The sequence below is a fragment of the Hordeum vulgare genome, chromosome 5H, assembly GCF_904849725.1.
Source record: "Hordeum vulgare subsp. vulgare chromosome 5H, MorexV3_pseudomolecules_assembly, whole genome shotgun sequence".
Classification (NCBI taxonomy): Eukaryota; Viridiplantae; Streptophyta; class Magnoliopsida; order Poales; family Poaceae; genus Hordeum; species Hordeum vulgare.
In genome coordinates, this window is record NC_058522.1 from 339,182,636 (window position 1) to 339,196,196 (window position 13,561).

Genomic DNA, 13,561 nt, shown 5'->3' on the forward strand with positions numbered 1-13,561 from the left:
TTGAGAATGAAACATAAAAATGCCAACGGATGTTATGGTGCAATGATAGATATATAAGCTCCTTTCTAGAAAAGCATCAAACATTAAATTATGTCATGATACAATGAATGTTACCTTGTGATCTCTAGTTTATATGTACGTGTGTCATATGTTTATACACCTTTTTATGTTTTCAATATGTATATATTTTCAATGTATTGTGTGCTAAAAATAATAGATGGAACTGCGAGAAGAATTGTGGAAGGGGGTCTCTTCGGCGGACATGGACACAAGACAAGTATCGAGCAGAGCACCTCAAGGAGGCGATGTTATCTTGGGTCAGAAGTGTTCCAATTGCCAAGTGTTCTCTCCCGGTGATGGAGAAGATAGGAGACACGTGGATCAATGACCTTGCGGTGTACCTCCTAACGGAGGCGACCCTGGATGAAAGACCGAGGATCTGGCCGGTCTAAGTCCAACCACCATACCCACACAAGGTGAGGTAGTTCCTTTGGCTCTTCGAGAAGCCAAATATACGATTTCATAGAAGTGGCTTCTTGGTCCCCTTTCGTTCCATCCACTAATGATCCATGTAGTATGCGTGGCTTCTACTAACGCTCGACGTGTTGAACATCGCCCGACACTCGTTTCACTCCTAAACAACTCATCAAACCATTAATTATGTGTGATGAGCGACATATATATGCTTACTATTGTAATGCACTTGTCATATTTGCTTTATAACTACTACTTTTCATTAATGTAACATCATTGTAATGCGGTCCGCATATGTGGATCAATGTTAAAACTAGAATTTATGTATCTCATGCAATCTAATGATCCGACAAAGGTGCAATACGCTGCAATAGCATCAATTCGGCATGGATTAATAGCAGTGTTGAGAAATACAAAGGCCCCACAGTTGCTACATAAAATTCCTATGGCGGCGTAACAGCCCGAGACCGGCGCTCCAGAAGATTCCCCTTTTATTCCGTTGCCACCGTGTGATTAGATTGTTTGTCGCATTCATCATCGCATCATTCGCATCATCTGCATTCCATCGGCACTCCGTTGCGCCAGTTTTCAAAACTTGCATCCTTTGTAAGTTGCCGGTTCTCTCCGTTTTCGTCGTTGACCATTTGAGACAAACCACACATGCACGCACCCGCGGCATCGATAAAATATTGTTTTTAAAAGTGTGTATAAAACTTTATTGGATTGGGTTGAAACTTGGCGTGCGGTCTTAATATAGGGTAGTTAGGCAGCTTGCCAAATTTCATCGCGATCGGAGTTCGTTTGCTACCCGAACCGTTAAACCTATAGCGGCACTATAGCCGGTAAAACGTGAGACATTTCGGTATTTTAAACTTTGTTGCCGGGTTGCATGTTTTCCCTCTCATCCCCGCCTAGCCCCTCTACACGATGCACCAACCTTGCCCGCAACCTAGGCCGAAAACTTTTCCCAGGCCCGAACTCAGCGGTCGTGACTGTTGGATCCGGATCAAGCCCGTTTTAATGCAAACCATCCTCGGTTTGTCCATTGGTCTCCCTAAAGTAATTATATTGACGTCCGATCTAAATCGAAGGGCTCTAATTAGACCCCATTTAGGAAATAGCTACTATTTATATACGAATCTAGGTCAAGCCTATCGTAACCTAGACCTATTCCCCATCGCACGAGGCCCCACCGAAACCACTTGAAACCTATCCACACTCCTCTCTTCCCTCGTTCCCATCTCCCTCCTCCCGACAACGCCACCGCCACACGCGCACAGCACACCTCGCGTCTCCTCCCTCCAGCCTCGAGTACGCCTCACCCATGCCACCTCCGTCTTCTGACGATGAGCCGTCGACACTGCCCACCAACAGAACCAGGCCAATGTAGAGCCCTCCCCTTGTGTCGTGGCACCCGCACCCACGAGCCCGCGTCGGAGCTTTCCGCGTAGCACTGCCGGGGCCCTCTCCGCCGACCCCTCCGCCGACGACCCCTTTCTTCTGCACGAGACCTCGCACCGCCCCGCCACTCCCTGCTCGCATGGCCAGGTCACACCCCTCTTTTTGCTCCCTCTCCCTCATTTCTCTCTCTCTCTCTCTCTCAACCCCACTCATTTCTTGTAGCAAGAACCACCATGGATAGCCGCCGCTGGGCCTGCAGCCATGCCACCACGACGCCATGGGGTTCCATCGTCGGGGATGGAACGCCGTTGACCGCCTCCGCCTCCCCTCGTATGGATCTAACCATTCCGCCGCGAGCACAGCCATAGGCCAGCCCATTGTTTCTCCGTCTGGTTTAGTTCCTGTTACCGAGTCAGATTTGTTCAGGTTCGGGTTCAACGTGGTGGTGTGTTCATCTAGTTGAGAATCCACAGCTATCACGAGCACATTAGTAGCCCAGTTGGCTAGCGCAGCAGTTCTGCGCCCCAATGATGTTGGGTTCGATACCCAGCTACCCCAATTTAGCTCTAGTTCCATTTTATTGTTGCACACACCTGCACCCTACCATTTAGCCCATTCCTGTATATTTGCTGACCTATATTAGCAGTAGCATCATAGCCTGGTGGTCGACCGTGTATGCATCCTGGTTTGAGTCCACGCCTCTGCATTTTTTTGCACCACGTCCCTGTTGTTTTCACATACACACATTGCATACATGTGGCATTCATAGCATATTATTGTGTTTTTCTCGTATATTTTAGTCCGTAGCTTTGTTGGAGATGAGCTATATATGTAAACCGACTAGAATGACGCGTAGTTTTACGTGAACCACTTTGTTTATCGTTTAACAAACATAAAATGTGGTTAGGAAAAATCTGGACAGATTTCAAAGTAATGTGTGGGGTCATTTTGGAAATTCTATATGTCGTTTCCGGCTTCATTAAAAATGCCTAGATAGGTAGTTTAATTGTGCTTCACCCCTTGCCATGTTTAAACAACATTTAATATTGTCGAGTACCTAAACGGGAGTGAACTAGATAATTTGTATGTGGAGTTTCGTCAATATGCATATTGAGCTTCACTTAATGTGTAGTGTTTGATTGTTGTGAATTGCCATGCCATGCCTCGCATAATTGAAATGGACATGCATCATATTAGGGTGTGCATCATATCGTGCATGTGCGTAGTGAATATTGTGTGTTGATTCTTATTTCCGATTTGCTTCATCTCGGTAGAGTACCGGTCCGCTTTGGAGTGTGAGGATCCGTTCGACTACGTCGGTTTGTTTTACCTTTTACGAAATATCTTGTGCATCGGGATTCTGGTGATGCTTTGGTTCTTCTCAGAGCTGAGGTTTTTCACTAAGGAATCCGAGGAGATCACGAGTTTCGTGATCGAGGCTTCCTATGCGGCTGTGGTAATTTGTGATGGACTAGTTGGAGCACCCCTGCAGGGTTAAATCTTTCAGACAGCCGTGCCCGTGGTTATGTGGCAACGTGGAAACTTTGTTTAACATCCAGTTCTAGATAACTTGAAGTAAACTTAATTAAAACTTGCCAATTGAGTGCGTAACCGTGTCTGTCTCTTTCGTGAGGTCCTTCTCCAATCGAGGACATGGTGGGGTTATGTCTGACGTAAGTAGGTGTCCAGGATCATTAATTTGATCATTAGTAGTTCACGTCCACTATGCGTAGATCTCCCCCTCTTTTATTCTTGTAATCGTAAGTTAGCCACCTCAAATAAATGCTTAGTCGCTTGCTGCAGCCTCACCACTTAACCATACCTCACCCATTAAGATTTTCTAGTCTTGATACCTTTGGAAATGAGATTGCCGAGTCCCCTGTGGCTCACAGATTACTACAACACCAGTTGCAGGTACAGCTAAAGTGATATTATGACGTGAGTGCGATGATTGTGCTTTGGAGTTTCTTCTTCTTCTTCATTGATCTAGGATGGGCTACAGGCCGACGGCCTAGGATAACAAGGATGGACGTCGTTCTTTTATCGTTTGTTTCCATCCGTAGTCGGACCCTGCTCTTCTTCATGATGACTGATTATGTTGTTGTATTGATGTGACTGATGTAGCTTGTGGGGAGTGTAAGCCAATTCCATATACTCATCTATTCTGTACATGTACTTGTAACGATATCCTTTCTGGCAAAACGACGAGATGCGCTTCTGTCCCTGTCGAGGCCCTCGCGCCAAAATAAGGATAGGATTGCATCTTGGGCGTTACAGGCGGGCACGAGCAGCTGCCCGCCACTACTGATGGGCTACTAGTGGCGGGCGGGCGCCCATCACTGGTGGCATGTTATTAGCGGCATAAGGTTAGTGGTAGGTGCCCCTGAGAGCCTAGCCCGTCATTACTATGATTTTTCTACCCCCCACTACTAGGCATTCCTGCAGTAGTGCATGGAATCGTGAGCCGCCATGGTCCCTGCCATGTAAATGGCGGCATGGCAAGGCGGTTTGAGGGACTCCTGGTCAGCTTCACTGTAAGGATAGCCCCCAAGTCTACCATTAAAAAGCGGGTAGATTGACTCGGTGTCTCCAACTGACGATTCACCATCAGAGTAGATGAGAGTGTCTCCGGTAGTCACTGAATTACCTGCAAGGTCAACGCCCTTAGTGAAGCCAACGAAGATGTGCCTCCGGCAGGCTTGGGACCAGTCGAGTTGCGCCAAGATGGCTCGACGATGTCGGTGCAGATGTCCGACTTGGGCCCTGACTCGCCGATCTTGCCAATGAACACGTGGATCTTGCCGAAGGGGACCCGGTACCCGCACTTGATTGAGCCGGTCTCGGGGCCCTAGCGTGAATCATCGATGTAGAGCTTGTCTTGGCAGCCCTTGGTCGTTTGGCTGATTGTGTATCCCTCGCTCCCTAGGAGAGCTCCCTCCAAGAACTCAAGACCACCACGCGTTGGCCCCATGATGGGTGCCAAATGTCGTGGTTTTTTTCACGGCAGATGACCTAGCAATAGGACTAATTATAGGAGTCATCGTAAGTAGGTGGTTGCTTGGATGGGGTTGATTGGGAACGAGAGACAAGGGTTTACCCAAGTTCGGCCCCTCCGATGGAGGTAAAAGCCTACATCCTGCTTTTTTGCTCTTGAGGATTTCTTACTTGTCCTCTCCATCTCAGGGGCTCCCCTTTATATATAGGTTGAGGCCGTGATATTACAATAGAGTCTGGGTCGCATAGCAACTGGTGACCTAATCTAATTCCTAGTCATCTTGTCTCTCTCATATGGAAACTACCTTGCGCCTTCCTTCATGAGCTGGCCTGCCAAATACCGGCCCGTGAGCCGACCCACTTGTCAAGCCGCCTCTTTGGCCTCGGGCTTCTGGGCTTCCTTTGCTCATGTAGCAACCATGTTCATGAGCCAACGACTTGAAAATCGGGTTATCTTCATGGTGGGTCATCCCGCGGGGTTTATCCTCAACACTCAAGCCCCACAAAATGCTAAGTCCAAACACTTTGCAAGTTTCTTGGCATTCCTTGAGATTTTTCTCCTCGTGATCTTGTCGAGTACCTCTGTTTCCTCCTTGTCACGAGCCGCTTGCATGTCAAAGGGGGGCTTCCTGAGCATCATGCCTCTAGAGACTTTACTGCCCCATGGTGTCCTACACCCTCAGGCCTTGTTGGGCACACGTCCCAACATACGAGCGACAATCATAATATGGTCGGGGGCTGGGCCCAAGCGACATAGAGCAAAAAATGCTATGTAAAAACTGAATCAAATCTCAAGAGAAAGCAGCGAAATTACAACAAAAGATTAAAGACTTAGGTATGATTATAGAATAAATTGTCTTTACGCCCCACGAGGCTGTGTAACTGGTGGTGTGCTACTGCAACAAAAGACATTCCAGCGGCGCCAGAAACGTGCTACGACACCAGGAATCCTTCTGCTACGGCTACGCCTTAAGGGACTTCCTAGGCAAATATGCAAAGGATTCCCCCGTGGCCTTGGAGCCTTGCGTTGGTGTTCCCTCGAAGCGGAAAGGGTGATGTAGCACAGTGGTGGTAAGTATTTCCCTCAGTTTGAGAACCAAGGTATCGATCCAGTGAAGGAGTATCACAAGTGCCTGCACAAACACAAAAAGCTTGCTCCCAACGCTATGAAGGGGTTGTCAATCCCTTATATATTGTTTGCCAAGTGAGAACTGAAAGCAACAAAGTAACAAAGCAAAGTAAAAGCAAAAGTGGAAACGATAGATGTGAATAGACCCGGGGGCCGTAGTGTTTACTAGTGGCTTCTCTCATGAAAGCAAGTAGACGGTGGGTGAACGAATTACTGTCGAGCAATTGATAGAACCGCGCAAAGTCGTGACGTCATCTATGGCAATGATTATATCTATAGGCATCACGTCCAAACAAGTAGACCGATACTTTCTGCATCTACTACTATTACTCCACACGTTGACCGCTATCCAGCATGCATCTAGTGTATTAAGTCCAAAAGAACAGAGTAATGCCTTAAGCAAGATGACATGATGTAGATGGACAATCTCATATCTACGACAAAGCCCAACTTGTTACCCTTGATGGCAACTACACGATGTGTGCCTTGCTGCCCCTACTGTCACTGGGAAAGGTCACCACACGGTAAGAACCCAAAACCAAGCACTTCTCCCATTGCAAGAATCATAGATCTAGTTGGCCAAACAAAACCCAAGACCCGGAGAGACTTACAAGGATATCAAATCATGCATAAAAGAAATCAGCAAAGACTCAAATATATATCATAGATAATCTGATCACAAATCCACAATTCATCGGATCTCGACAAACACACCGCCAAAGAGGATTACATCGGATAGATCTCCATGAAGATCATGGAGAACTTTGTATTGTAGATCCAAGAGAGAGAAGAAGACAGCTAGCTACTAACTATGGACCCTTGGTCTGAAGTGAACTACTCACGAGTCATTGGAGGGGCGATGATGTTGATGTAGAAGCCCTCCAACTCCAAAGTCCCCTCCGGCAGGGCACCGGGAAGGGTCTCTAGATGAGATCTTGCGGAAACAGAAGCTTGCGGCGGCGGAAAAGTATTTTCATGGATCCCTTGATTTTTTCTGTATTTTAGGGAATATATAGGCGAAGGAGCTAGGCCAGGGGGGCGCCAGGGAGGCCACAAGCCTGCTGGCCGCCGCCCCCTGGTGGCGGATAGGGGGCTTGTGGGCCCCCTGTAGCCCTCGTGGCTTGGCCCTCAAGCCCCCTGATCTTCTTCTGTTTGGGAAAAATTTATTTCGGGGATTTTATTCCGTTTGGACTCCGTTCCAAAATCAGATCTGAAAAGAGCCAAAAACACAGAAAAAACAGGAACCGGGACTTGGCACTGAATTAATAAGTTAGTCCCAAAAAAGATATAAAAGGTACATAAAACATCCAAAGATGACAAGATAACAACATGAAACCATAAAAAATTATAGATACGTTTGGGACGTATCATGGTGCAATAGGAAACAAAAGAAGATAAAGCCTAAGTAGAGGAGACGCCATCTCTGCCATCATGGACAACCGCTTCAGGATCGTTGCATTCCTTGGAGGGCTCCGGAGCATGCACGAACCGGTTGATCAGGGAGTCCACGTGGTCGTGCACCTCCTTCCTGAGATGGATGTGGAGCTCCGTAGGGACAAGCTCCACTACGTTGGCGAGGTCAAAGTTGGGGTTTGTGTGGATGAGCTTGCTAAATACACGGGTCACCAGCTAGCCTAGGAGGTCGTGGGTCTCCTCCTGGATGACATCATCTTGCCTCGATACCCCATATCCAGCGACTCCACCACCTTGGTGAGGAAGTTGACGTAGCCTCCATCATACTCCATGATGGGGAAGTCTCGGACATCTTCAACGAAGTGGCAGAGTGCCTCGCGTGTGTGCTTCATGTGCCTGTGGAATAGCTTGAAGCCCTCCACTTGCATCGTTCGTGCTGATGTGGACTCATCCGTGGCCTTCTTGACGACCTCGGAGACGTCGTCGACCTACATCTGGAGCCACTTTAGCTCCCCCTCGACATATTCCTTGCCCTTAAGGGCGAGAAGAAGATCGACCTTGGCCTACCGGAGGAGATTCTTGAGCCCGTCAGCCTCCTTTTGGAGCTCGGCGTGCTTCTCCATGAAGCGGGTCTCCTGTTTCTTCTGCTTGTTGACGTGGATCTGCCAGAGAGTCTCATGATCCTTCTTGATCTTGGCGTTGGCATCCACCTAGATCTTCTCCTCCTTCGTTGCGAGTCGTGTGTTGGCCTTGGAACACTCTTACTCGAGGGTGGTTTGGGCTGCCGTCAACTGGCGCTCCATGGACGTCAAGCATTCATGCTCTCTCTCTTGGTCAGACGTGGTCAGGCTGAACTTGTGATCCTTGATTGCTAGGTCTCCCTCGTTAGACATGAGGGTCTCCTCTAGCTTGGTGATCTCCTCTTCATGAGCAGCAAGCTGTCACTCACGGGCCACGGTCGCCTCCTCCTGGATCCGGAGCTCCTGCTCCCGCTATGAGATTTTCTCCACCACAACCTTCTCGCGGGCCTCCACATCTTCACACCACTGGTTGGCCTCGTCGGCATCTCAGATGGCGTTGCCCCGGAGCTCCTTGGCATCACAAGTGGCCTTCTCATGCTTTTATCATGTGGCGTCTTCTTTTCAGAGGCCCAACCTGACGGCTACCTGGAGCTTCGGCCACCCGGTAGCCAGGCCCAGGCGCTCGACCGCGAGACGAGCTTCCTCCGCTTGGATGTCGACCTCAAGTGTGTCCATGGCAGCATGATATGTCTCCAATGTATCTATAATTTTTAATAGTTCCATGTTATTATATTAGTAATCTTGGATGTTTTCTACACATTTATATGATGTTTCATATCATTTTCTAGCACTAACCTATTAACCAAGTGCCCAGTGCCAGTTGTTGTTTTCTACATGTTTTTGGCTTTTCAGGAATACTGTACCAAACGGAGTGCAAATGCAATGAAACTTCTGAGCAATTTTTCGTGGGCATAAATAAGCCATGGATGCTTTGGAGGAAGACTAGAGGGTACACAAGGTGACCCTAAGCCAACAAGGTCATCCAGGGGGGGGGTTGCACCTCGATGGCTTGGGACCACCTCCTAGCTCCTTTGGCCGTGATCTCTTTGCTATAAATTCAGATATATCTGGCAAACCCTATAGAGCCTCCCGAAAGTCTTAGTTCCACCACCGCAAGTCTCTGTTCTACTGTGTGCCCACCTGTAGCCCTATTTTGGTTCCCTTCCGGAGGGGAGATCGATCAAGGAGGACCTCTACATCAACCATGCTCCTCCCATGGTGATGTTTAGTAGTTTACCACAGACCTACATATTTGTACTTAGTATCTAGATGGCTATCTCTATCTCTATGTTCTTCATTGCCAAAATCACCGTGATTCCCGTGGTGATCTATCTTTCATAATCACTCTTGTGCGGTGTGTTTGTTGGGATCAGATGAATTGTTGGTTTATGTTTAGATTATTCATGAAAATTATTTGCCATCTATGAATTATTATATGCATGATTATGATAGCTTCGTATTTCTCTCTGATCTATTAGTTTGGTTTGGCCAACTAGACTGATTTATCGTACGGATCTCCCAGAGACCATTGTATTGAGAAACAACATGAGAGAGAACGAGTTACCTCATATGGATCTCAAAGAGACCATTGTATTGAGAAACAAAACACAAAAGCAAGATTTACATCATATGGATCTCCAAGTGACCATTGTATTGAGAAACAAAACGAGAGAGAAAGCCAGCTAGCTACTGCCTACGGACCCGTAGGTCTGATATGAACTACTCACGCATCATCGAAGGAGAACCAATGAGGATGGTGAACCCCTCCATCATCGTGTTCCTCTCCAAAACAGGCTCTAGACTGGAGTTCGTGGATTTGGAACTTGCGATGACTGAAACGATTTTTCGTCGTCTCCTCTAGGGTTTGCTAAATATTGGGGTATTTAAAGAGCTGAGAGGTGGTAGAGAAGCTTCCCTAGGGCCCCACTAGACACCAGGGTGTGCCAGGGGCCTCTGGCGTGTCGATGTCGAGTGCCGCCTGGTCCTTGTCTGCTGCTCATTCTTGGTTCCCAAGTTTCCTTCTGGTCAAAAAGAATCTTCGTAAAGTTTCATAGCAATTGGAGCTCATGTGATATGGATTTTCTGTGAAGCAAAAAACAGCAAAAAACATCCAAGAATGATAACATAACAACATGGAACAATAAAAAATTATATATACGTTGGAGATGTATGAGAATCCCCAAGCTTAATTCCTGCTCGTCCTCGAGTAGGTAAATGATAAAAACAGAATTTTTGATGTGGAATGCTGCCTCACATGTTCATCGTATTCTTTTTCTTTCACCATGGACTTATAAATGATGCAAAGCAATAGTCTATAATTTGACATGAAGATTTCAATACTCAAGCATACCAACAAGCAACCAAGTCTTTGAAAATATTAATGCTAAAGAACGTTATCCCTAGCCCGTCATGCTATATCATTGATCCATTCATGCAATACACTCAAATATTAACTACATCTAATGGTCAAGTGTGATAATGGTGTTCCTTAGTTGGTGCTTTATAAGAGAGGATGGAGACTCAAATTCAAAAAATAAAAAAATGCATAAAGTAAATAGATAGGCCCTTTATAGAGGGAAGCAACGTTTTGTAGAGGTGCCAGAGCTCAAAGTGAAAAACTTAGATATATATATATATATATATATATATATATTTAGGGTGGCATGCTTTTCCTGTCAACGAGAATGACTAAGAGTTTCCAATATCCTCCATGCTAAACAGATATAGGCGGTTCCCAAACTGAATGTAAAGTTTATTCCTTTTACACCATTCTTTCACATTCCACGGATACCCATATCCACGGGTGCCGTCCATACCAACATTTTCCAAGGAATTTATTATTTGACAACATAAAATATTTTTTCTTTTTGTGACTCGACATCCCTATTACCGCCATACTCTCATGCAATGACAAGTGAATAAACACTAATCTTGAGAATAACCTATTTAACATGGAAGATACCGGCCACCCCTCGCCACTTCATGAGTGGTATGGGCACACAAAACAAAATTTTATTTTGAAAATTACAGTTGGCACTTGCAAAATTACTTGGAGCGTCGTTGAAATACCGCATATAGGTAGGTATGGTGGACTCATTTGTCATAACTTTGAGTTTAAGATTTGGATGCACAACCAGTATTCCCGCTTAGTACAAGTGAAGGCTAGCAAATAGATTGAGAATCGCCCAACGAAGGAACAAAAATCATCATAAGTGAACATTAAACATAGCTAACAGCAAATAATGCAACACAAGTAGGATGCAATTTGTTTACTTTTGTTGTACTTTCAGATATATCACTATTTTATACCTATCTCTATTAGATCTCATCCTTGCAAATAACTCTCAAGGGATTGACAACCCCTTTATAGAGTTGGGTGCAAGTGTTTGATTATTTGTGTAGGTACTACTATTGGGGCCTTGCTACTTCCTCCTACTAGATTGATACCTTGGTTCTCAACAAACTGAGGGAAATACTTATCTACTTCGCAGGATCACCCTTTCCTCTTCAAGGGAAAACCAAAGCAAGCTGAAGAGGTAGCAAGAAGGATTTCTCGCACCGTTGCCGGGGAGGATACATAGCAAGATCACGCTTACCAAGTACCCATCACAAACTCATCTCTTGTATTTACTTTATTTGTCATTTGCCTCTCGTTTTCCTCTCCCCCACTTCTAAAACGATTTTCAAAAAATACCAAAAAGATTTTCCCTTTTATTTGCCTTTCTTTCTTTATCTTTTACTCGTCTCCATGACTAGCATTACCACTTCCCCTTCTTCACGAGATTTTGAAGTGTTATAATTAAAACAAAAACAAAGGGAAAATTTGAAAGATGCCTGGTATAGGCTAATGGAATCCTACCGTGTCTCCAACCTAAAAGGAGATGCAAAGGTTTTGCTCAGAATTTTTTACATTGGATTGGCTTTACATCATAGAGAACTCTTAGATTTTGCCTCAAAAGGGAATTTTATTGAATTAAATACAAACGCTGCTTATGAAGTTTTGGAGGGGATTTTGGGAGTTACTCCACAAAAAGGGGTTTAATTTTTCAGAAGACGGAGTTCAAATTCTCAACAAATTAAGTGACTTACATAAGAACTTAATCGAGTTACAACAATATCATGAACCTTTAAACATATTAGTGGAAACCTCAACCATTTGAACACTTTGATCACCCTTTGCAATAAGTGTTTGGATACTTTAGACAATAAGGTGGTTTATTCCCTACAAACCTGGCGAAGAGGAAAGAGCCTCCCAGATTCGAGAAGGCCCTCGCAAAAATTGTCAATACCAAAGATGACAATACCTAGATCTATTGCATTATGCCTAGCTAGGGGCATTAAACAATAACGCTTGTTGGGAGGCAACCCAATTTTATTTGTTTTGCTTTTGTTTTTGTTTATGTTTTTGAGTGGTGCACATATTATTACCTCTGTAATAATTGTGTTTTTTGTTTTAATTAGTGTTTGATCCAAGTAAAACCTTTGGGATAGTCTATGGTGTTTGCAAGTTCATTTTGCTGAAAAACAGAAACTTTCGCTCTCAGTCCAGGAATTTTTATAAATTCACTGGAACGTGCTTTTGATCTAATTTTTTTTACATAAGATTGGTTTACAAGTTTCCTATATTGTCCTAATTTGTGAGAATTGTTGGATTTACAAAAGTATTCGAAGTAAACAGATTGCTACAGACTGTTATGTTTTTGACATATTCTATTTTCTTTGTGTTATTTGCTTATTTTGATGAATCTATGGGTTGTATTGGGGGGGGTATGAACCATGGAGAAGTTGGAATACAGTAAATATTACATTAATATAAGTAAAGAATGAGTTCACAACAGTACCTAAAGTGGTGATTTATTTTTCTTATACTAACGGATCTCATGAGTTTTCTGTTGAGTTTTGTGTTGTGAAGTTTTCAAGTTTTGGGTAAAGATTTGATGGACTATGGAATAAAGAGTGGCAAAAGCATAAGCTTGGGGATACCCAAGGCACCCCAAGTCATATTAAAAGATACCAAAGAGCCTAAGCTTGGGGATGCCCCGGAAGGCATCCCCTCCTTCATCTTCAATCCATCGGTAAATTTACTTGAGGCTATATTTTAATTCACCACATGATATGTGTTTTGCTTGGAGCGTCTTGTATGATATGTATCTTTACTTTTTAGTTTTCCACATTCATCCTTGCTTCACATATCTTTTGAGAGAGAGACACACTGAATCGTGAATTTATTAGAATACTCTTTATGCTTCACTTATATCTTTTGAGCTAGGCAATGTGCTCTAGTACTTCACTTATATCTTTTAGAGCACGACGGTGTTGTGGAATTATTAAACTCTTGTACCTCACTTAAATTTTTTTGAGAGTTCTTTAAAAAACATGGTAATTGGTTTAGGTTATGAGTTTAGTCCTAGTATAATAGACATCCAAGAGGGATATAATAAAAACATTCATATTAAGTGCATTGAATATGATGAGAAGTTTGATTCCTTGCATATAGTTTTGAGATGTGAAGATGGTAATATGAGATTCATGCTAGTAAGTAATTGTGAATAATAAAAAAAATACTTGT